Here is a 23,528-nt window from a genome sequence, read left to right as displayed (position 1 = left end):
CGGCTCCGGGTCCTGATTGGCCTGCGTATATCCTGCTCTGAGTTTGGGTGGGGGTGCTAAGGTTTGCTCAGGAGGAGCTGGGGCTGCCTCTGCAATTTCACTTGCGCTACATGTCCGAACATTGATGACATTGGCGCACAGCTGAGCCTCTGAACGAATACTTGACTCAAATTGTCTTTCTGATTCGACGGCGACTTGCGATCATTTTCTGCTCCCCCCCCCTCTCCCTCGGGTGGGCTTCTCCCGTGCCCCAGTCACTATGGAGGGACAGGCAGAGGTCACACTATCCCTACCCCTCTGGTTAGCTTTCACAAGTGGCCCCTGCTAGTGAGTGACCTGCTGATCGTTCAACTCAGAGAGGGACACGTTATTCAGCCACAAGCGTAACCGCCCAGCGGTCTCGTCAACAGCCGTGCGAGCTCCGCTTCACATCTCTCTGCCCCGCATTGCCTCCCCAAACCTCCCACAGCGGCAGGGTGATTCAGCGCCACCGGGTAGCACCTCGCAGACTGGTTCAATGCCAGCTCTTTACCCCAGAAAACCTGTCTCACAGCACACCGTAAACTCTGGAGCAAACTTAAAGACGGTAGCCATGATGTGGAGATGCCGGTGTTGGACTGGGGTGAGCACAGTAGGAAGTCCGACAACACCAGATTGAAGTCCAACAGGTTTGTTTGGAATCACTAGCTTTCGGAGCGCAGTTCCTTCCTCCGGGGAGTCGGGATGAAGGAGCAGTGCTCCAAAAGCTCGTGATTCCAAATAAACCCTGTTGGACTTTAACCTGGTGTTGTAAGACGTCTTAAAGTTGAAGATAGTTATTAATAAAACCAGTCGGGAATTCAGGAGAATTTTTTTTACCCAGAGTATGGTGGGAAATGTGGAACTCGGGGAGAGGAATGTGATGATGATCGGGTGAGAGGGGGCCAGCTGGGCGAAGGTTAGTCCATTGTGGCTGAGCGGCTCAGTCCTGTGTTTCAGTTCCTGGGGAAAGTGAGCTGGGAGGAAGAACGGAAATCGCCATGAGGGTTTAACAAACTGAATGTGGGAAATGAGAAGTTAAACAACAAGCTCAAGAGGTGAAAAAAGTAACACCCTTAATTTACCAAATTAGGAGTGTGGTGACACAGTGATTCGTGTTAATGATTAAAATAATTAAAATGGAGAGTTGTATTTCTGTAATGCCTATTGCATCTACACAAGACATGCCAAAACCTTTCACATCCAATGAAGTGATTTACGATCGGAGCCAAAGTATAGGGATTCAGAAAAAACAGCAAAGTGATGGTGACCATTAATCTGTGTTTTTCTTAGCTGTCAGTCATAGAGTTATAGATGATTACAGCATGGAAACAGGCCCTTCGGCCCAGCTTGTCCATGCCGCCCAGTTTCTATCACTAAGCTGGTCCCACTTGCCTACATTTGGCCCATATCCCTCTATACCCACTCTGCCCATGGAGCTGTGTAACTGCTTTTTAAAGACAAAGGCGTACCCACCTCTACCACTGCCTCTTGTTGCCCATTCCGGATACTCAACACCCTCTGTGTGAAGAAATTGCCCCTCTGGACCCTTTTGTATCTCTCCCCTCTCACCCCTATGCCCTCTAGTTCTAGACTCCTCTACCTTTGGGAAAAGATGTTGACTATCTACCTTATTGATGCTCCTCATTATTTTATAGACCTCGATAAGATCAGCCCAAAGCCTCCTACGCTCCAGGGAAAGAAGTCCCAGCCTCTCCTTATAACTCAGACCATCAAGTCCTGGTATCATCCTCATAAATCTCTTCTGTACTCTTTCTAGTTTAACAATATCCTTCCTACAATAGGGTGGCCAGAACTGTACACAGTATTCCATGTGTGGTTTTACCAATGTCTTGTACAACTTCAACAAGACGTCCCAACTCCTGTATTCAATGTTCTGACCAATAAACCCTAGCCTGCTGAATGCCTTCTTCACCACCCTGTCCACCTGCCACTCCACCTTCAAGGAGCGATGAACCTGTCCCCCTAGATCTCTTTATTCTGTAACCGTCACCAACTCCCTGCCATTAGCTGAGTAGGTCCTGTTCTGATTTGATCTCCCCAATGCATCACCTCACATTTATCCAAATTAAACGCCATCTGCCATAGAACATAGAACGATACAGCGCAGTACAGGCCCTTCCGCCCACGATGTTGCACCGACATGGAAAAAAACTAAAGGCCATCTAACCTACACTATGCCCTTATCATCCATATGCTTATCCAATAAACTTTTAAATGCCCTCAATGTTGGCGAGTTCACTACTGTTGCAGGTAGGGCATTCCACGGCCTCACCACTCTTTGCGTAAAAAACCCACCTCTGACCTCTGTCCTATATCTATTACCCCTCAATTTAAGGCTATGTCCCCTCGTGCTAGCCACCTCCATCCGCGGGAGAAGGCTCTCACTGTCCACCCTATCTAACCCTCTGATCATTTTGTATGCCTCTATTAGGTCACCTCTTAACCTTCTTCTCTCTAACGAAAACAACCTCAAGTCCATCAGCCTTTCCTCATAAGATTTTCCCTCCATACCAGGCAACATCCTGGTAAATCTCCTCGGCACCCGTTCCAAAGCTTCCACGTCCTTCCTATAATGAGGCGACCAGAACTGTACGCAATACTCCAAATGCGGCCGTACTAGAGTTTTGTACAACTGCAACATGACCTCATGGCTCCGGAACTCAATCCCTCTACCAATAAAGGCCAACACACCATAGGCCTTCTTCACAACCCTATCAACCTGGGTGGCAACTTCCAGGGATTCAACCTGGGTGCCATCCATCAGCCCACTGGCCCAATTGGTCAAGATCCTGTTGCAATCTTATATAACCTTCTTCACTATCCACTATGCCAGTGTTCTTTAAATTTTTTTTCTGGGGACCCATTTTTACTAACCGGCCAACCTTCAGGACCTACGCCGGCCGACCTTCGCGACCCGTGCCGGCCGACCTTCGTGACCCACGCCGGCTACCCACCATTTTCTCTTGTTTGCTGCTGACAAAAATGGAGGAAATGGTTTTGGGTCCCTTTGGCCCTCGTACACACTCCTCCAATGGAACCTATTGGATGAAGGTGAAGCCTTCCGGTGTCGGAAAGTATGGAGTCTCCATCTGTCCAACGTTCTGCATTTTTTTCCTGTAAAATTTTATCAAATAAACACCCCCCTGAACTCGTAAAAAAAAATAAAATTAAATGAGTGAAATAAATGAAAAAAATGAATAAACCCCCCCGAACTTGCAACAAAAAATAAAATGAATAAAATATATGAAAAGAATAAAAATTAAATGAATAAATTAAATGAATAAAAACCACAACAGAACTTGTAAAACAAAAAGCTGCAACCGCTTAAAAAAATAGCGGCCGCACTTCCCGCATGCACGCCGATCATCATGCGCGCATGCGCAATGCGGGCTAATTTTTTTTTAAAACATGTTCGCGGCCGCTTGCAGCCGGCGTTATGAAACGCCGGCTGCTCCGCGGGGATTTGCGTGATCGGGAGCACCGCGGACAACGGCTCCGTGACCCTCCCGACACCCACCCGCGACCCACCCGCAGGTTGTGCCCCAGCCTTTGAAGAACACTATCCACTATGCCACCAATCTTGGTGTCATCTGCAAACTTACTAACCATGCCTCCTACATTCTCATTCAAATCATTAATATATATAACAATTAACAGTGGACCCAGCGCCGATCCCTGAGGCACACGGCTGGTCACAGGCCTCCAGCTTGAGAAACAGCCCTCCACACCCACCCCTTGGCTTCGGTCGCCGAGCCTATTTTGTATCCAATTGGATACCTCGCCCTGGATTCCATCAGATTTAACCTTTTACAACAACGTTCCATGCGGTACCTTGTCAAAGGCCTTGCTAAAGTCCATGTAGACAACGTCGGCCACACTGCCCTCATCTACCTTCTTGGTTTCCCCTTCAAAAACTCAATCAAATTGGTGAGATATGACTTTCCCCTTACAAAGCCACGCTGACTTTTCCTAATTAGACCTTGCCTGTCTAAATGCCCTCAGAATACCTTCTAACAATTTACCCATTCCAGAAGTAAGGCTAACCGATCTGTAGTTCCCAGGCGTATCCCTACAGCCCTTCTTAAACAAAGGAACAATAGTTGAGGGACGAATGTTGGCCAAGGAACTGACGAGAACTCCCTGCTCTTCAAAATAGTGTTCCTGGAGATCTTTTATAACTAGTCACCTGAAGCACAACCACCTCCAACAATGCAGCACTTCCTCAGTACTGCACTGGAGGGTGTGCCCTAAAGCTGGAGACTCCAACCCTCAACTGTGTGACTCCGAGGTGAGAGTGCATCGTTGAGCCTCTTGTCCAGGCCCATTACAGTTGAGTTGCAGGGGGACTCGGAAGGAGGCTTTGGGTGCAAACCTGTGGAATGTTCCAGTGCAGGTTGACTTTGGAGGATTAGAAAGTGGGACTGTGATCCCAAATGGGAGAGTGCGATTGCCATAGAATCATAGAAGGAGGTCATTCAAACCTTGGTGTTTGTGTAGGCCCTCGGCAGGAACATTTCACCAGGAGCCATTGTGTAGGCTCTCGGCAGGAACATTTCACCGAGAGCCATTGTGTAGGCTCTCGGCAGGAACATTTCACCGGGAGTCATTGTGTAGGCCCTCGGCAGGAACATTTCACCGAGAGCCATTGTGTAGGCTCTCGGCAGGAACATTTCACCGGGAGCCATTGTGTAGGCCCTCGGCAGGAACATTTCACCGGGAGCCATTGTGTAGGCTCTCGGCAGGAACATTTCACCGGGAGCCATTGTGTAGGCCCTCGGCAGGAACATTTCACCGGGAGCCATTGTGTAGGCCCTCGGCAGGAACATTTCACCGGGAGCCATTCTCCCGTTATTGTGTAGGCTCTCGGCAGGAACATTTCACCGGGAGCCATTGTGTAGGCCCTCGGCAGGAACATTTCACCGGGAGCCATTGTGTAGGCTCTCGGCAGGAACATTTCACCGGGAGCCATTGTGTAGGCCCTCGGCAGGAACATTTCACCGGGAGCCATTCTCCCGTTATTGTGTAGGCTCTCGGCAGGAACATTTCACCGGGAGCCATTGTGTAGGCCCTCGGCAGGAACATTTCACCGGGAGCCATTGTGTAGGCCCTCGGCAGGAACATTTCACCGGGAGCCATTGTGTAGGCTCTCGGCAGGAACATTTCACCGGGAGCCATTGTGTAGGCTCTCGGCAGGAACATTTCACCGGGAGTCATTGTGTAGACCCTCGGCAGGAACATTTCACCGGGAGCCATTGTGTAGACCCTCGGCAGGAACATTTCACCGGGAGTCATTGTGTAGGCCCTCGGCAGGAACATTTCACCGGGAGCCATTGTGTAGGCTCTCGGCAGGAACATTTCACCGGGAGCCATTGTGTAGGCTCTCGGCAGGAACATTTCACCGGGAGCCATTCTCCCGTTATTGTGTAGGCCCTCGGCAGGAACATTTCACCGGGAGCCATTCTCCCGCCTATTCCCTGGTGCCCCACTCATTCTTCATTTTCAGTTAACAATCCAATTGCGTTTTGAAGGCCTCGATTGAACCTGCGACCACCACACTCTCGGACGATGCTAACCGCTCACCGTGTGGAAGAAGGCTTTGCTTCCTTTGCCAACGACGTTAACTCTCAGCTGCCCTTTGAAATGACCCAGCGGAGCCGCTCAGCTCATAGGGTAATTAGGGATGGGCGCGTAGGAGAGCGAGAGTTTGTCTGAATGATCGTGAAGCACCTTATTGTTATAATGAGCTATTTCTGACTGACGAAGCAACGTTAACGGCATTGCTTTTCATGGACTGGGAAAACTGGATAGCTATAAACTCCAGGCACAAATCAATTTTACATCACAACTAGACTTCCCTGTTATTAATGATGAACATTGTAGCTTTGATTATGAAAAGGACAAGGGGGGGGGGGATAATGTGACTGTTCTTCTTTTGCCTGTATTTTGATGGACTTATTGATAATAAAGAGCAATGGAACTCTACAACCCCTTCGAGATGGGTTGCAAAATGAGTTGTCACTCCCAGTGATAAATATTCTGAAAACAATTGGAATGGAGCTGAACTGTGGGAACTGCTACTGATCTGTTCTTCAAAAATGTAAGTAGAATTTGGCAGACAAACTGGTCAATCTAAAATGTTGTCCGACTTCCTTTCTCTAGGGATCAGTGACTGCATGAGGTTCGGAGAAGGGGATTCAAGGACTGGGATCGCTCCAAGCTGTTAGCCGGTATGAATAAAACATCTACTTCACTCAGATCATTTGGCATTGGTCACTGGGCTTGTGATGGAGAGGGCGACACAAGGGTTCCAAGCTGACCTTTCTGACGATCCCACTGGTTTCTACAATGCTGCCGTTTCCGGCAGTTTTGTCAGAATGATTGATTAAATGTTGGCAACAAAGGCAAGGAAAGTTGATGTGATTGATTGATTGATTGATATTTATTGTCACATGTACTGAAGTACAGTGAAAAGTATTTTTCTGCGGCCGAGGGAACGTACACAGTACGTACATAGTAGACAAAAAGAATAATCAACAGAGAACATTGACAAATGGCACATTGACAAACAGTGATTGGTTACAGTGCGGAACAAGGGGCCAAACAAAGCAAATACATGAGCAAGAGCAGCATAGGGCATCGTGAATAGTGTTCTTACAGGGAACAGATCAGTCCGAGGGGGAGTCGTTGAGGAGTCTGGTAGCTGTGGGGAAGAAGCTGTTCCTATGTCTGGATTTGCGGGTCTTCAGACTTCTGTACCTTCTGCCTGATGGAAGGGTCTGGAAGAAGGCAATGCCTGGGTGGGAGGGGTCTCTGACAATGCTGTCTGCCTTCCTGAGGCAGTGGGAGGTGTAGACAGAATCAATGTGGGGGTGGCAAGCTTGTGTGATGCGTTGGGCTGAGTTCACCGCACTCTGCAGCTTCTTGCGATCTTGGGCCGAGCAGTTGCCATACCAGGCTGTGATGCAGCCGGATAGGATGCTCTCTATCGCACATCTGTAAACGTTTGTGTGAGTCGATGCAGACATGCCAAATTTCTTTAGCTTCCGTAGGAAGTAGAGACATCGTTGGGCTTTCCTGACTGTTGCATCAACGTGAGTGGACCAGGACAGACTGTTGGTGATGGTGACCCCCAGGAACTTAAAGCTAAGTTAACCCTAAAGAATAGAAAGGACTAGATCAGTCATGGGCTCGAGAAACCTTGGGATGTTATTTCCGATGTTACAAACAGGTTGTGTGAGTAAAGCCTGTTGCTAGGTGACACCAGGTTTGGGTTTTTGAAGGCCTGGAGATTATCAGGGGAAGGGCTGGGGGGGGGGGGGGGGAGGAGACACCCCACAGGCCAGAGGTTCCAGCGAAACAGCGGCTGTAGGTCGGAGGTGGGGATTGAAGTGTAACACAGCAGGAGGTAAGAGTCGGCACTGGAACTGGAGCTGGAGCGCTGAAAACCAAAGGATCGATGACTATCATCCTGATAAAATAAGGATCCAAGGAAGATCCCAGCTGGGAAAGAGGAAGGGGTTATGGATGTGAGCTGGAGAATGGAGCAAAGGAGTTAACTCATTCAAAACACAAAGAGAGAGATCAGGAGGGAGAGGAAGACGGAGGAAGAGAGGAGACACAAGAGAGGGGGAACAGGTAGGGATAAGGGGAGACACCAGGATAAGGAGACACAGATGTGAAGTTTTTAATATCAAGGAGCTTCAGTTTTCTAGCTGTTAAACTACAAAGTGCCATTGCATGTTGACATTATGGGCTGTCTGTATTTAAGGACCAGCTGGTTGTGATAGTTCTGAAGGTGTGGAAAGTTAGGCTGAAATCTATTTGCTTTCTTAAGTTATCAGTCAAATTAACCTCAGAATTATCAGGTAATTCAAACTAATGTTTGCAAGGCTTGTCAGCTTCAAACTACTCGGTGTGCACATCACCAACAATCTGTCCTGGTCCACCAACGTCGACACTACCACCAAGAAAGCACAATAAAGCCTATACTTCCTCAGGAAACTAAGGAAGTTCGGCATGTCCCCCTGACTCTTACCAACTTTTACAGATGCACCATAGAAACCATCCTATCGGGCTGCATCACAGCCTGGTATGGCAACTGCTCGGCCTAAGAAACGTCAAAGAGTCATGAACACCGCCCAGTCCATCACACGAACCTGCCTCCCATCCATTGACTCCATCTACACCTCCCGCTGCCAGGGGAAAGCGGGCAGCATAATCAAAGACCCCTCCCACCCGGCTTACTCACTCTTCCAATCTCCTCCATCGGGCAGGAGATACAGAAGTCTGAGAACACGCACGAACAAACTCAAAAACAGCTTCTTCCCCGCTGTTACCAGACTCCTAAACGACCCACTTATGGACTGATCTGATTAGTACTACACTCCGTATGCTTCACCCGATGCAGGTGTCTATGTATTTACATTGTGTATTATATGTTTGCCCTATGTTTTATCTTTTCATGTATGGAATGATCTGTTTGGAATGTCGGAGAACAATACTTTTCACTGTACCTCGGTGACAATACGTGACAATAAACAAATCCCAATCCAAATGAGACATATGGATAACTATGTGAATCCACTAATGAATGCGGGAGTGATGACCTTCTCCAGAAAACCCATCATAAAGTGAGACCTTTTCCAAAGTGTTACCTTCTGTTAATGTTCCCCACTGTGCGATGCTGGAGACACAAGAACATGCAATAGAATTCTAACAACACTTGGGAGGAGCCTTGGTGAGTCCCTGCAGTGCAGTGTAGATGGTACACACGGCTGCTACTGTTTGTCAGTGGTGGAGGGTTTCATTGTTTGTGGAATTGGAAGCAATCAAGTGGGGCTGTTTTGTCCTGGATGGTGTTGAGCTTCTTGAGTGTTGTTGGAGCTGCTCTCATCCAGGCAAGTGGAGAGTATTCCATCACACTCCTGACTCTACAGGTCAGGAGTGAGTTTGGGGTTCAGGAGGTGAGTTACTCGCCACAGGATTCCCAACCTCTGACCTGCCCTGGTAGCCACAGTATTAATGTGGCTGGGTCCAGTTCAGTTTCTGATCAATGGTAACCCCCAGGATGTTGATTGTGGGGATTCAGCAATGGTAATGCCACTGAATGTCAAGGACGATGGTTGGATCCTCTCTTGTAGGAGATGGTCGTTGCCTGGCACTCGTGTGGCGTGAATATAACTTGTCACTTGTCAGACCCAAGCCTGGATATTGTCCAGGTCTTGCTGCATTTGGACATGGACTGCTTCATTATCTGAGGAATCGTAAATGGTGCTGAACATCGTACAATCATCCGCAAACATCCCCACGTCTGACCTGATGATGGAAGGGAGGTCATTGCTGAAGCAGCTGAAGATAGTTGGGTCTAGGACACCACCCTGAGGAACCCCTGCAGTGATATCCTGGAGCTGAGATGATTGATCTCCAACCACCACAACCATCTTCCCTTGTGCCGGGTATGACTCCAACCAGCGGACAGTTTCCCCCCCGATTCCCATTGACTCCAGTTTAGCTCGGGCTCCTTGATGCCGCACTCGGTCAGATGCTGTCTTGATGTGAAGCGCAGTCACTCTCACCTCACCTCTGGCATTCAGCTCTTTTGTCCGTGTTTGAACCAAGGCTGTAATGAGGTCAGGGGCTGAGTGACCCTGACGGAACCCAAACTGAGCGTCCGTGAGCAGGTTATTGCTGAGTAAGTGCCGCTTGATAGCGCTGCTGATGACAAGCAGACATTTTACTTGTTGGCTTATTAATGTGAGATGAAGTGACAGAATTGCGTGTAGGAGACACATTGACACATGGCCTGTAGGAGACACATTGACACATGGCCTGTAGGAGACACATTGACACATGGCTGTGTGTGTGGCAGGGGCTCTGGTGTTGTGTCTTTCTGTCCTCTGTTAAATTACAGACTAGGGTGTCCGGCACAGCAGAGCCTTTCCCCTGGTGTGTCCCCGTGGAGTAACACCCCCCCCCCCCCCCCCCCCCCCCCCCCACCACCCTGGTAAAGCCAAATGGTCCAGAGCTCCGTCCTACGCATTTTGAATAGAGACACATTGACACATCGCCTGTACGAGACACATTGACGCATCGCCTGTACGAGACACACTGACACATCGCCTGTAGGAGACACACTGACACATCGCCTGTAGGAGACACATTGACACGTTGCCTGTAGGAGACACATTGACACATCGCTTGGCCGTGATGATGCAGTAACGTTTCTTCAAACTCTCCCGACCTCTCAACCTCCATCTCGCTCCTTCTTCCCCCTGCTTTTCCATCACTTCTCTCTGCCCCCCCCCTGTTTTCTCCCCATTGCGTGCCATCTCACCCCCATGTGTTATTCCCCCGTCCTGTCCCTCACCCTGTCTCACCCCGTCTACTCTCTGTACATGCCCCCTCCCCCGCTTTACCCCCTCTCTCTGTTTTCCTCTCCTCTCCGTCTATGCCCTGGTCCCTCATCCCTGCATTCTGTCTCTTCCTCATTGAGCTGTGGGTGACCACTCCATGCTGATGGTTCCTTTTCAAGTTGCCAGTTTCAAAATGCAGGAATTACAAATGATTCTTCAATGCTGATCCTGAATGCAAACACCGGCTGTCTGGCTGTGCCCGTCAATGTGGATCCCGCTATGAGGCTGAAACACTCCTAGATGTCTCAAGATTACTTGCCAGAATCTTGCTTTGAAATATTGGAAACAACAGGGTTTAATGGATTTGAGTCAGTGACGCAGAACGCTAATGGAGACGGAGCCATGTCGATCCATGTCCTCTAATGGAAGTCACGCCGTTACACAGGCAGAGGTCAAACAGTCTGCAGCTGGACAACACAACCAGCTGAAAGATGGTGGAAACGGTCTTGTTCCAAAACACGGAAATATTCCAACTTAAACAAGGGATCAAAAGCAAAGAATGTCGGATCAGTTAAGACTAACCAAAATCATCGAGCAGACTTGACTTCTGGGCTTATAGAGTGAAAGGGAAACAGAGAGTAAGATTATCAGAGAATGGGGGGTTTGTGTAACGGCCCTGTAACAAATCCCCTTTACTACCTGTCACCCCAGCTCCATCAGTCCCAGGAGGGCAGCATTCCGAGGGATCTTTCTTTCCTCCTGTGCTCCGATCAGGAATAAACACTTCCCAAGTTGCAGCTGGGAGGGGAGGGATTGACCTTGTTTGATTTGGGTCTTTGTTCAGATTCTAACGCGACAGATACCTGGGATCGGACCCTGAGCTGCTGCAACCAGCAGAGGTACACACCAGGTGCTGGAAGCTGCGATTAGAACGGGCTAGCGCAGACACGATGCGCTGAATGGCCTCCTTCTGTGCAGCATCTTTTCTATGGTTAAAATACCTCTCCCTCCACCCTTCCTCCCTCCCTCTCCCCACCCTCACTCCACCCCTCTCTCCCTCCCTCTCTCCACCCCTCTCTCACTCCACCCTTCCTCCCTCCCTCTCCCCACCCTCACTCCACCCCTCTCTCCCTCCCTCTCTCCACCCCTCTCTCACTCCACCCTTCCTCCCTCCCTCTCCCCACCCTCACTCCACCCCTCCCTTCCTCTCTCCCTCCCTCTCTCCACCCCTCTCTCCCTCCCTCTCTCCACCCCTCTCTCCCTCCCTCTCTCCACCCCTCTCTCCCTCCCTCTCTCCCTCCCTCTGTCCTTCCCTCTCTCCACCCCTCTCTCCCTCCCTCTCTGCATCCCTCTCTCCATCTCTCCCTCCACCATCCCTCCACCCATATATATATGGATTTGGAAAATGAGGTGTTAACCTGGTGAAGCTCCAACACAGGATTACTTTGTGTGTGTCAAACAGCATAAGCAGCAAGTAATAGACAGAGCCAAGCGATTCCACAACCAACACATTAGATCTAAGCTCTGCTGTCCTGTCACACCCAGCCGTGAATGGTGATGGACAATTAAACAACTCACTGGAGGAGGAGGCTCCACAAATATCCCCATCCTCAATGATGGAGGAGCTCAGCACATCCGTGCAAAAGACACGGCTGAGGCATTCGCAACAATCTTCAGCCAGAAGTGCCGAGTGGATGATCCATCTCTGTCTCCTCCGGAGGTCCCCAGCATCACATATGCCAATCTTCAGCCAATACGATTCACTCCGCGTGATATCAAGAAGCAGCTAAAGGCACTGGATACTGCAAAGGCTATGGGCTCTGACAATATCCCGGCAATAGTACTGAAGACTTGTGCTCCACAACTTGCCTCACCCCTAGCTAAGCTGTTCCAGTACAGCTACAACACTGGCATCTACCCGGCAATGTGGAAAATTACCCAGATCTGTCCTGTAGACAAGAAACAGGACAAATCCAATCCACCCAATTACTGCCCGATCAGTCTATTCTCCATATCAGCAAAGTGAGTCATCAACAGTGCTATCAAGCAGCACTTACTCAGCAATAACCTGCTCCCGGATACAGGGGCAGCACTTACTCAGCAATAACCTGCTCCCGGATACAGTGGCAGCACTTACTCAGCAATAACCTGCTCCCGGATACAGTGGCAGCACTTACTCAGCAATAACCTGCTCCCGGATACAGGGGCAGCACTTACTCAGCAATAACCTGCTCCCGGATACAGGGGCAGCACTTACTCAGCAATAACCTGCTCACGGATACAGGGGCAGCACTTACTCAGCAATAACCTGCTCCCGGATACAGGGGCAGCACTTACTCAGCAATAACCTGCTCACGGATACAGGGGCAGCACTTACTGAGCAATAACCTGCTCAGGGATACAGGGGCAGCACTTACTCAGCAATAACCTGCTCCCGGATACAGGGGCAGCACTTACTGAGCAATAACCTGCTCCCGGATACAGGGGCAGCACTTACTGAGCAATAACCTGCTCCCGGATACAGGGGCAGCACTTACTCAGCAATACCCTGCTCCCGGATACAGGGGCAGCACTTACTGAGCAATAACCTGCTCATGGATACAGGGGCAGCACTTACTGAGCAATAACCTGCTCCCGGATACAGGGGCAGCACTTACTGAGCAATAACCTGCTCCCGGATACAGGGGCAGCACTTACTCAGCAATAACCTGCTCACGGATACAGGGGCAGCATTTACTGAGCAATAACCTGCTCCCGGATACAGGGGCAGCACTTACTGAGCAATAACCTGCTCCCGGATACAGGGGCAGCACTTACTCAGCAATAACCTGCTCCCGGATACAGGGGCAGCACTTACTCAGCAATAACCTGCTCCCGGATACAGGGGCAGCACTTACTCAGCAATAACCTGCTCAGGGATACAGGGGCAGCACTTACTGAGCAATAACCTGCTCACGGATACAGGGGTAGCACTTACTCAGCAATGACCTGCTCCCGGATACAGGGGCAGCACTTACTCAGCAATAACCTGCTCCCAGATACAGGGGCAGCACTTACTCAGCAATAACCTGCTCCCGGATTCAGGGGCAGCACTTACTGAGCAATAACCTGCTCCCGGATACAGGGGCAGCACTTACTGAGCAATAACCTGCTCACGGATACAGGGGCAGCACTTACTGAGCAATAACCTGCTCACGGATACAGGGGCAGCACTTACTCAGCAATAACCTGCTCAGGGATACAGGGGCAGCACTTACTCAGCAATAACCTGCTCCCGGATACAGGGGCAGCACTTACTCAGCAATAACCTGCTCCCGGATACAGGGGCAGCACTTACTGAGCAATAACCTGCTCACGGATACAGGGGCAGCACTTACTGAGCAATAACCTGCTCACGGATACAGGGGCAGCACTTACTCAGCAATAACCTGCTCCCGGATACAGGGGCAGCACTTACTCAGCAATAACCTGCTCCCGGATACAGGGGCAGCACTTACTCAGCAATAACCTGCTCCCGGATACAGGGGCAGCACTTATTGAGCAATAACCTGCTCCCGGATACAGGGGCAGCACTTACTCAGCAATAACCTGCTCCCGGATACAGGGGCAGCACTTACTGAGCAATAACCTGCTCCCGGATACAGGGGCAGCACTTACTCAGCAATAACCTGCTCCCGGATACAGGGGCAGCACTTACTCAGCAATAACCTGCTCCCGGATACAGGGGCAGCACTTACTCAGCAATAACCTGCTCCCGGATACAGGGGCAGCACTTACTCAGCAATAACCTGCTCCCGGATACAGGGGCAGCATTTACTCAGCAATAACCTGCTCCCGGATACAGGGGCAGCACTTACTCAGCAATAACCTGCTCACGGATACAGGGGCAGCACTTACTCAGCAATAACCTGCTCACGGATACAGGGGCAGCACTTACTGAGCAATAACCTGCTCCCGGATACAGGGGCAGCACTTACTCAGCAATAACCTGCTCAGGGATACAGGGGCAGCACTTACTCAGCAATAACCTGCTCCCGGATACAGGGGCAGCACTTACTGAGCAATAACCTGCTCACGGATACAGGGGCAGCACTTACTGAGCAATAACCTGCTCCCGGATACAGGGGCAGCACTTACTGAGCAATAACCTGCTCCCGGATACAGGGGCAGCACTTACTCAGCAATAACCTGCTCCCGGATACAGGGGCAGCACTTACTCAGCAATAACCTGCTCCCGGATACAGGGGCAGCACTTACTCAGCAATAACCTGCTCCCGGATACAGGGGCAGCACTTACTCAGCAATAACCTGCTCAGGGATACAGGGGCAGCACTTACTCAGCAATAACCTGCTCCCGGATACAGGGGCAGCACTTACTGAGCAATAACCTGCTCACGGATACAGGGGCAGCACTTACTGAGCAATAACCTGCTCCCGGATACAGGGGCAGCACTTACTGAGCAATAACCTGCTCCCGGATACAGGGGCAGCACTTACTCAGCAATAACCTGCTCCCGGATACAGGGGCAGCACTTACTCAGCAATAACCTGCTCCCGGATACAGGGGCAGCACTTACTCAGCAATAACCTGCTCCCGGATACAGGGGCAGCACTTACTCAGCAATAACCTGCTCAGGGATACAGGGGCAGCACTTACTCAGCAATAACCTGCTCCCGGATACAGGGGCAGCACTTACTGAGCAATAACCTGCTCCCGGATACAGGGGCAGCACTTACTCAGCAATAACCTGCTCCCGGATACAGGGGCAGCACTTACTCAGCAATAACCTGCTCCCGGATACAGGGGCAGCATTTACTCAGCAATAACCTGCTCACGGATACAGGGGCAGCACTTACTCAGCAATAACCTGCTCACGGATACAGGGGCAGCATTTACTCAGCAATAACCTGCTCACGGATACAGGGGCAGCACTTACTGAGCAATAACCTGCTCCCGGATACAGGGGCAGCATTTACTCAGCAATAACCTGCTCACGGATACAGGGGCAGCATTTACTGAGCAATAACCTGCTCACGGATACAGGGGCAGCACTTACTGAGCAATAACCTGCTCCCGGATACAGGGGCAGCACTTACTCAGCAATAACCTGCTCCCGGATACAGGGGCAGCACTTACTGAGCAATAACCTGCTCCCGGATACAGGGGCAGCACTTACTGAGCAATAACCTGCTCACGGATACAGGGGCAGCATTTACTCAGCAATAACCTGCTCACGGATACAGGGGCAGCACTTACTCAGCAATAACCTGCTCCCGGATACAGGGGCAGCACTTACTCAGCAATAACCTGCTCCCGGATACAGGGGCAGCACTTACTCAGCAATAACCTGCTCCCGGATACAGGGGCAGCACTTACTCAGCAATAACCTGCTCCCGGATACAGGGGCAGCACTTACTCAGCAATAACCTGCTCAGGGATACAGGGGCAGCACTTACTGAGCAATAACCTGCTCACGGATACAGGGGCAGCACTTACTCAGCAATAACCTGCTCCCGGATACAGGGGCAGCACTTACTCAGCAATAACCTGCACCCGGATACAGGGGCAGCACTTACTCAGCAATAACCTGCTCAGGGATACAGGGGCAGCACTTACTCAGCAATAACCTGCTCACGGATACAGGGGCAGCACTTACTGAGCAATAACCTGCTCCCGGATACAGGGGCAGCACTTACTGAGCAATAACCTGCTCCCGGATACAGGGGCAGCACTTACTCAGCAATAACCTGCTCCCGGATACAGTGGCAGCACTTACTGAGCAATAACCTGCTCACGGATACAGGGGCAGCACTTACTGAGCAATAACCTGCTCCCGGATACAGGGGCAGCACTTACTCAGCAATAACCTGCTCCCGGATACAGGGGCAGCACTTACTCAGCAATAACCTGCACCCGGATACAGGGGCAGCACTTACTCAGCAATAACCTGCTCAGGGATACAGGGGCAGCACTTACTGAGCAATAACCTGCTCACGGATACAGGGGCAGCACTTACTCAGCAATAACCTGCTCACGGATACAGGGGCAGCCCTTACTCAGCAATAACCTGCTCCCGGATACAGGGGCAGCACTTACTGAGCAATAACCTGCTCCCGGATACAGGGGCAGCACTTACTCAGCAATAACCTGCTCACGGATACAGGGGCAGCACTTACTCAGCAATAACCTGCTCACGGATACAGGGGCAGCACTTACTGAGCAATAACCTGCTCCCGGATACAGGGGCAGCACTTACTGAGCAATAACCTGCTCAGGGATACAGGGGCAGCACTTACTCAGCAATAACCTGCTCACGGATACAGGGGCAGCACTTACTGAGCAATAACCTGCTCCCGGATACAGGGGCAGCACTTACTCAGCAATAACCTGCTCACGGATACAGGGGCAGCACTTACTGAGCAATAACCTGCTCACGGATACAGGGGCAGCACTTACTCAGCAATAACCTGCTCCCGGATACAGGGGCAGCACTTACTCAGCAATAACCTGCTCCCGGATACAGGGGCAGCACTTACTCAGCAATAACCTGCTCCCGGATACAGGGGCAGCACTTACTGAGCAATAACCTGCTCACGGATACAGGGGCAGCACTTACTCAGCAATAACCTGCTCCCGGATACAGGGGCAGCACTTACTCAGCAATAACCTGCTCCCGGATACAGGGGCAGCACTTACTCAGCAATAACCTGCTCCCGGATACAGGGGCAGCACTTACTCAGCAATAACCTGCTCCCGGATACAGGGGCAGCACTTACTCAGCAATAACCTGCTCCCGGATACAGGGGCAGCACTTACTCAGCAATAACCTGCTCCCGGATACAGGGGCAGCACTTACTGAGCAATAACCTGCTCCCGGATACAGGGGCAGCACTTACTCAGCAATAACCTGCTCCCGGATACAGGGGCAGCATTTACTCAGCAATAACCTGCTCCCGGATACAGGGGCAGCACTTACTCAGCAATAACCTGCTCCCGGATACAGGGGCAGCACTTACTGAGCAATAACCTGCTCCCGGATACAGGGGCAGCACTTACTCAGCAATAACCTGCTCCCGGATACAGGGGCAGCACTTACTCAGCAATAACCTGCTCCCGGATACAGGGGCAGCACTTACTCAGCAATAACCTGCTCCCGGATACAGGGGCAGCATTTACTCAGCAATAACCTGCTCAGGGATACAGGGGCAGCACTTACTCAGCAATAACCTGCTCCCGGATACAGGGGCAGCACTTACTCAGCAATAACCTGCTCACGGATACAGGGGCAGCACTTACTCAGCAATAACCTGCTCCCGGATACAGGGGCAGCACTTACTCAGCAATAACCTGCTCCCGGATACAGGGGCAGCACTTACTGAGCAATAACCTGCTCCCGGATACAGGGGCAGCACTTACTGAGCAATAACCTGCTCCCGGATACAGGGGCAGCACTTACTCAGCAATAACCTGCTCCCGGATACAGGGGCAGCACTTACTCAGCAATAACCTGCTCCCGGATACAGGGGCAGCACTTACTCAGCAATAACCTGCTCACGGATACAGGGGCAGCACTTACTGAGCAATAACCTGCTCCCGGATACAGGGGCAGCACTTACTGAGCAATAACCTGCTCACGGATACAGGGGCAGCACTTACTGAGCAATAACCTGCTCCCGGATACAGGGGCAGCACTTACTCAGCAATAACCTGCTCCCGGATACAGGGGCAGCACTTACTCAGCAATAACCTGCTCCCGGATACAGGGGCAGCACTTACTCAGCAATAACCTGCTCCCGGATACAGGGGCAGCACTTACTCAGCAATAACCTGCTCCCAGATACAGGGGCAGCACTTACTGAGCAATAACCTGCTCACGGATACAGGGGCAGCACTTACTGAGCAATAACCTGCTCCCGGATACAGGGGCAGCACTTACTGAGCAATAACCTGCTCACGGATACAGGGGCAGCACTTACTCAGCAATAACCTGCTCCCGGATACAGGGGCAGCACTTACTCAGCAATAACCTGCTCCCGGATACAGGGGCAGCATTTACTCAGCAATAACCTGCTCCCGGATACAGGGGCAGCACTTACTCAGCAATAACCTGCTCCCGGATACAGGGTGGGATTCTCCAAGCTCACGGCGGGTCGGAGAATCGCTGGGGGAGGGGCGCAAGAATCCCGCCACGCCGATCCCGGGCCGCTGATTCTCCGGTGAACGGAGAATCGGCACCAATCGCGCCCGCGCGGCCTCCGCGGCGCCAGTTGGGGGTCGTTGAAAGCGGCCTCCGTGGCGATTCTCCGCGCTCGACAGACCGAGTGCCCGGTGAGTCCCGCCGGCGTGGTTTACGTATGGTCCCACCCAGCGGGACCTCGCCGTTCTGGCTGCAGGGGCCATCCTGGTGGGGGGGGGGGGCGGGGCAGGGGGATCCGGCTGCGGTAGGGGGGCCTCCGCGGTGGCCAGGCCCCCCCTGCGATCGAGGACGACCAATCGGCGGGCATGCTCATTCCCAGGGGGCCTATGTTCCTCCGCGCCGGGCCCCTGTAGAGCTCCGCCATGTTGCCCGGGGGCCAGCGCGGAGACAGCTGTCGTGCGCACGCGCGGACCCGCTCCGGCCGTGTAGGGCCGGCTTTCAGCGCCGGAGCAGCGCACAGCGCCCCAGCGCCATTATAGCCCCCGCAGAAGAGAATTCCTGGGCCTGGAGGACCATTGACGCCGGTGTCGCTCGCCCTGGTTTTGATGCCGGTATCGCTCGCCCTGGTTTTGATGCCGGTATCGCTCGCGCTGGTTTTGATGCCGGTATCGCTCGCCCTGGTTTTGAGGCCGGTGTCGCTCGCCCTGGTTTTGACGCCGGTGTCGCTCGCGCTGGTTTTGAGGCCGGTGTCGCTCGCGCTGGTTTTGATGCCGGTATCGCTCGCGCTGGTTTTGAGGCCGGTGTCGCTCGCGCTGGTTTTGATGCCGGTGTCGCTGGCGCTGGTTTTGATGCCGGTGTCGCTGGCGCTGGTTTTGATGCCGGTGTCGCTCGCGCTGGTTTTGATGCCGGTATCGCTCGCCCTGGTTTTGATGCCGGTGTCGCTCGCGCTGGTTTTGATGCCGGTATCGCTCGCGCTGGTTTTGAGGCCGGTGTCGCTCGCGCTGGTTTTGATGCCGGTGTCGCTGGCGCTGGTTTTGATGCCGGTATCGCTCGCGCTGGTTTTGACGCCGGTGTCGGTCGCGCTGGTTTTGACGCCGGTGTCGCTCGCGCTGGTTTTGATGCCGGTATCGCTGGCGCTGGTTTTGATGCCGGTATCGCTCGCGCTGGTTTTGATGCCGGTGTCGCTCGCGCTGGTTTTGATGCCGGTGTCGCTGGCGCTGGTTTTGAGGCCGGTGTCGCTCGCGCTGGTTTTGATGCCGGTGTCGCTGGCGCTGGTTTTGAGGCCGGTGTCGCTCGCGCTGGTTTTGATGCCGGTGTCGCTGGCGCTGGTTTTGACGCCGGTGTCGCTGGCGCTGGTTTTGATGCCGGTGTCGCTGGCGCTGGTTTTGACGCCGGTGTCGCTCGCGCTGGTTTTGATGCCGGTGTCGCTGGCGCTGGTTTTGATGCCGGTGTTGCTCGCGCTGGTTTTGAGGCCGGTGTTGCTCGCGCTGGTTTTGACGCCGGTGTCGCTGGCGCTGGTTTTGATGCCGGTGTCGCTCGCCCTGGTTTTGATGCCGGTGTCGCTGGCGCTGGTTTTGATGCCGGTGTCGCTGGCGCTGGTTTTGATGCCGGTGTTGCTCGCGCTGGTTTTGAGGCCGGTGTTGCTCGCGCTGGTTTTGAGGCCGGTGTTGCTCGCGCTGGTTTTGAGGCCGGTGTCGCTCGCGCTGGTTTTGAGGCCGGTGTTGCTCGCGCTGGTTTTGATGCCGGTGTCGCTCGCCCTGGTTTTGATGCCGGTGTCGCTGGCGCTGGTTTTGATGCCGGTGTCGCTGGCGCTGGTTTTGATGCCGGTGTCGCTGGCGCTGGTTTTGATGCCGGTGTCGCTCGCGCTGGTTTTGATGCCGGTATCGCTCGCCCTGGTTTTGATGCCGGTATCGCTCGCGCTGGTTTTGAGGCCGGTATCGCTCGCGCTGGTTTTGAGGCCGGTATCGCTCGCGCTGGTTTTGACGCCGGTATCGCTCGCGCTGGTTTTGACGCCGGTATCGCTCGCGCTGGTTTTGACGCCGGTATCGCTCGCGCTGGTTTTGATGCCGGTGTCGCTCGCGCTGGTTTTGATGCCGGTGTCGCTCGCGCTGGTTTTGAGGCCGGTGTCGCTCGCGCTGGTTTTGATGCCGGTGTCGCTCGCGCTGGTTTTGACGCCGGTGTCGCTCGCGCTGGTTTTGAGGCCGGTGTCGCTCGCGCTGGTTTTGATGCCGGTGTCGCTCGCGCTGGTTTTGAGGCCGGTGTCGCTCGCGCTGGTTTTGATGCCGGTGTCGCTCGCGCTGGTTTTGATGCCGGTATCGCTCGCGCTGGTTTTGATGCCGGTGTCGCTCGCCCTGGTTTTGATGCCGGTGTCGCTCGCGCTGGTTTTGAGGCCGGTGTCGCTCGCGCTGGTTTTGATGCCGGTGTCGCTCGCGCTGGTTTTGATGCCGGTATCGCTCGCGCTGGTTTTGATGCCGGTGTCGCTGGCGCTGGTTTTGATGCCGGTGTCGCTCGCGCTGGTTTTGAGGCCGGTGTCGCTCGCGCTGGTTTTGATGCCGGTGTCGCTCGCGCTGGTTTTGATGCCGGTGTCGCTCGCGCTGGTTTTGAGGCCGGTGTCGCTCGCGCTGGTTTTGATGCCGGTGTCGCTCGCGCTGGTTTTGATGCCGGTGTCGCTCGCGCTGGTTTTGATGCCGGTGTCGCTCGCGCTGGTTTTGAGGCCGGTGTCGCTCGCGCTGGTTTTGATGCCGGTATCGCTCGCGCTGGTTTTGATGCCGGTGTCGCTCGCGCTGGTTTTGACGCCGGTGTCGCTGGCGCTGGTTTTGAGGCCGGTGTCGCTCGCGCTGGTTTTGACGCCGGTGTCGCTCGCGCTGGTTTTGATGCCGGTATCGCTGGCGCTGGTTTTGACGCCGGTGTCGCTCGCGCTGGTTTTGAGGCCGGTGTCGCTCGCGCTGGTTTTGATGCCGGTGTCGCTCGCGCTGGTTTTGATGCCGGTATCGCTCGCCCTGGTTTTGATGCCGGTGTCGCTCGCGCTGGTTTTGATGCCGGTGTCGCTCGCGCTGGTTTTGAGGCCGGTGTTGCTGGCGCTGGTTTTGACGCCGATGTCGCTCGCCCTGGTTTTGACGCCGATGTCGCTCGCGCTGGTTTTGATGCCGGTGTCGCTCGCGCTGGTTTTGATGCCGGTGTCGCTCGCGCTGGTTTTGATGCCGGTGTCGCTCGCCCTGGTTTTGACGCCGATGTCGCTCGCGCTGGTTTTGATGCCGGTGTCGCTCGCCCTGGTTTTGATGCCGGTGTCGCTGGCGCTGGTTTTGAGGCCGGTGTCGCTGGCGCTGGTTTTGACGCCGGTGTCGCTGGCGCTGGTTTTGACGCCGGTGTCGCTGGCGCTGGTTTTGATGCCGGTGTCGCTCGCCCTGGTTTTGATGCCGGTGTCGCTGGCGCTGGTTTTGATGCCGGTGTCGCTCGCGCTGGTTTTGAGGCCGGTATCGCTCGCGCTGGTTTTGACGCCGGTATCGCTCGCGCTGGTTTTGACGCCGGTGTTGCTCGCGCTGGTTTTGAGGCCGGTGTCGCTCGCGCTGGTTTTGAGGCCGGTATCGCTCGCGCTGGTTTTGACGCCGGTATCGCTCGCGCTGGTTTTGATGCCGGTGTCGCTCGCGCTGGTTTTGATGCCGGTGTCGCTGGCGCTGGTTTTGAGGCCGGTGTCGCTGGCGCTGGTTTTGATGCCGGTGTCGCTCGCGCTGGTTTTGACGCCGGTGTCGCTGGCGCTGGTTTTGATGCCGGTGTCGCTGGCGCTGGTTTTGAGGCCGGTGTCGCTCGCGCTGGTTTTGATGCCGGTGTCGCTCGCGCTGGTTTTGATGCCGGTGTCGCTCGCGCTGGTTTTGAGGCCGGTATCGCTCGCGCTGGTTTTGACGCCGGTGTCGCTGGCGCTGGTTTTGAGGCCGGTGTCGCTCGCCCTGGTTTTGAGGCCGGTATCGCTCGCGCTGGTTTTGAGGCCGGTATCGCTCGCGCTGGTTTTGACGCCGGTGTCGCTCGCGCTGGTTTTGACGCCGGTATCGCTCGCCCTGGTTTTGAGGCCGGTGTCGCTCGCGCTGGTTTTGATGCCGGTGTCGCTCGCGCTGGTTTTGATGCCGGTGTCGCTCGCGCTGGTTTTGATGCCGGTGTCGGTCGCGCTGGTTTTGATGCCGGTGTCGCTGGCGCTGGTTTTGATGCCGGTGTCGCTCGCGCTGGTTTTGATGCCGGTGTCGCTCGCGCTGGTTTTGATGCCGGTGTCGCTCGCGCTGGTTTTGATGCCGGTGTTGCTGGCGCTGGTTTTGACGCCGGTGTCGCTCGCCCTGGTTTTGACGCCGGTGTCGCTCGCGCTGGTTTTGATGCCGGTGTCGCTGGCGCTGGTTTTGACGCCGGTGTCGCTCGCGCTGGTTTTGATGCCGGTATCGCTCGCCCTGGTTTTGATGCCGGTGTCGCTCGCGCTGGTTTTGACGCCGGTGTCGCTCGCGCTGGTTTTGAGGCCGGTGTCGCTCGCGCTGGTTTTGATGCCGGTGTCGCTGGCGCTGGTTTTGATGCCGGTGTCGCTCGCGCTGGTTTTGATGCCGGTGTCGCTCGCGCTGGTTTTGAGGCCGGTGTCGCTCGCGCTGGTTTTGAGGCCGGTATCGCTCGCGCTGGTTTTGACGCCGGTGTCGCTCGCGCTGGTTTTGATGCCGGTATCGCTCGCGCTGGTTTTGACGCCGGTATCGCTCGCGCTGGTTTTGAGGCCGGTGTCGCTCGCGCTGGTTTTGATGCCGGTGTCGCTGGCGCTGGTTTTGACGCCGGTGTCGCTCGCGCTGGTTTTGATGCCGGTATCGCTCGCGCTGGTTTTGATGCCGGTATCGCTCGCGCTGGTTTTGATGCCGGTATCGCTCGCGCTGGTTTTGATGCCGGTGTCGCTCGCGCTGGTTTTGATGCCGGTGTCGCTCGCGCTGGTTTTGAGGCCGGTATCGCTCGCGCTGGTTTTGATGCCGGTATCGCTCGC

The 23,528-nt window shown here is 53.8% G+C and overlaps 1 protein-coding gene across 2 annotated transcripts in view; it reads left to right on the top strand.

The window, feature by feature from the left end:
* Positions 1-23,528, top strand: part of LOC119956828 (leucine-rich repeat and immunoglobulin-like domain-containing nogo receptor-interacting protein 1) — a 505,354-nt gene that overhangs the window by 199,390 nt on the left and 282,436 nt on the right. Inside the window, exon 3 of one of the 2 annotated variants that reach the window (XM_038784291.1) lies at positions 6,202-6,269. The exons of the other annotated variant lie outside the window; for it this stretch is intronic. The gene's annotated coding sequence lies outside the window, so the exon portion shown is untranslated. The remainder of the gene's footprint in view (positions 1-6,201; positions 6,270-23,528) is intronic. 2 annotated transcript variants of the gene reach the window in all.

This window comes from Scyliorhinus canicula, chromosome 24 (assembly GCF_902713615.1).
Source record: "Scyliorhinus canicula chromosome 24, sScyCan1.1, whole genome shotgun sequence".
NCBI classification, from domain to species: domain Eukaryota; kingdom Metazoa; phylum Chordata; class Chondrichthyes; order Carcharhiniformes; family Scyliorhinidae; genus Scyliorhinus; species Scyliorhinus canicula.
This window is presented reverse-complemented; position numbering and strand designations above follow the sequence as displayed.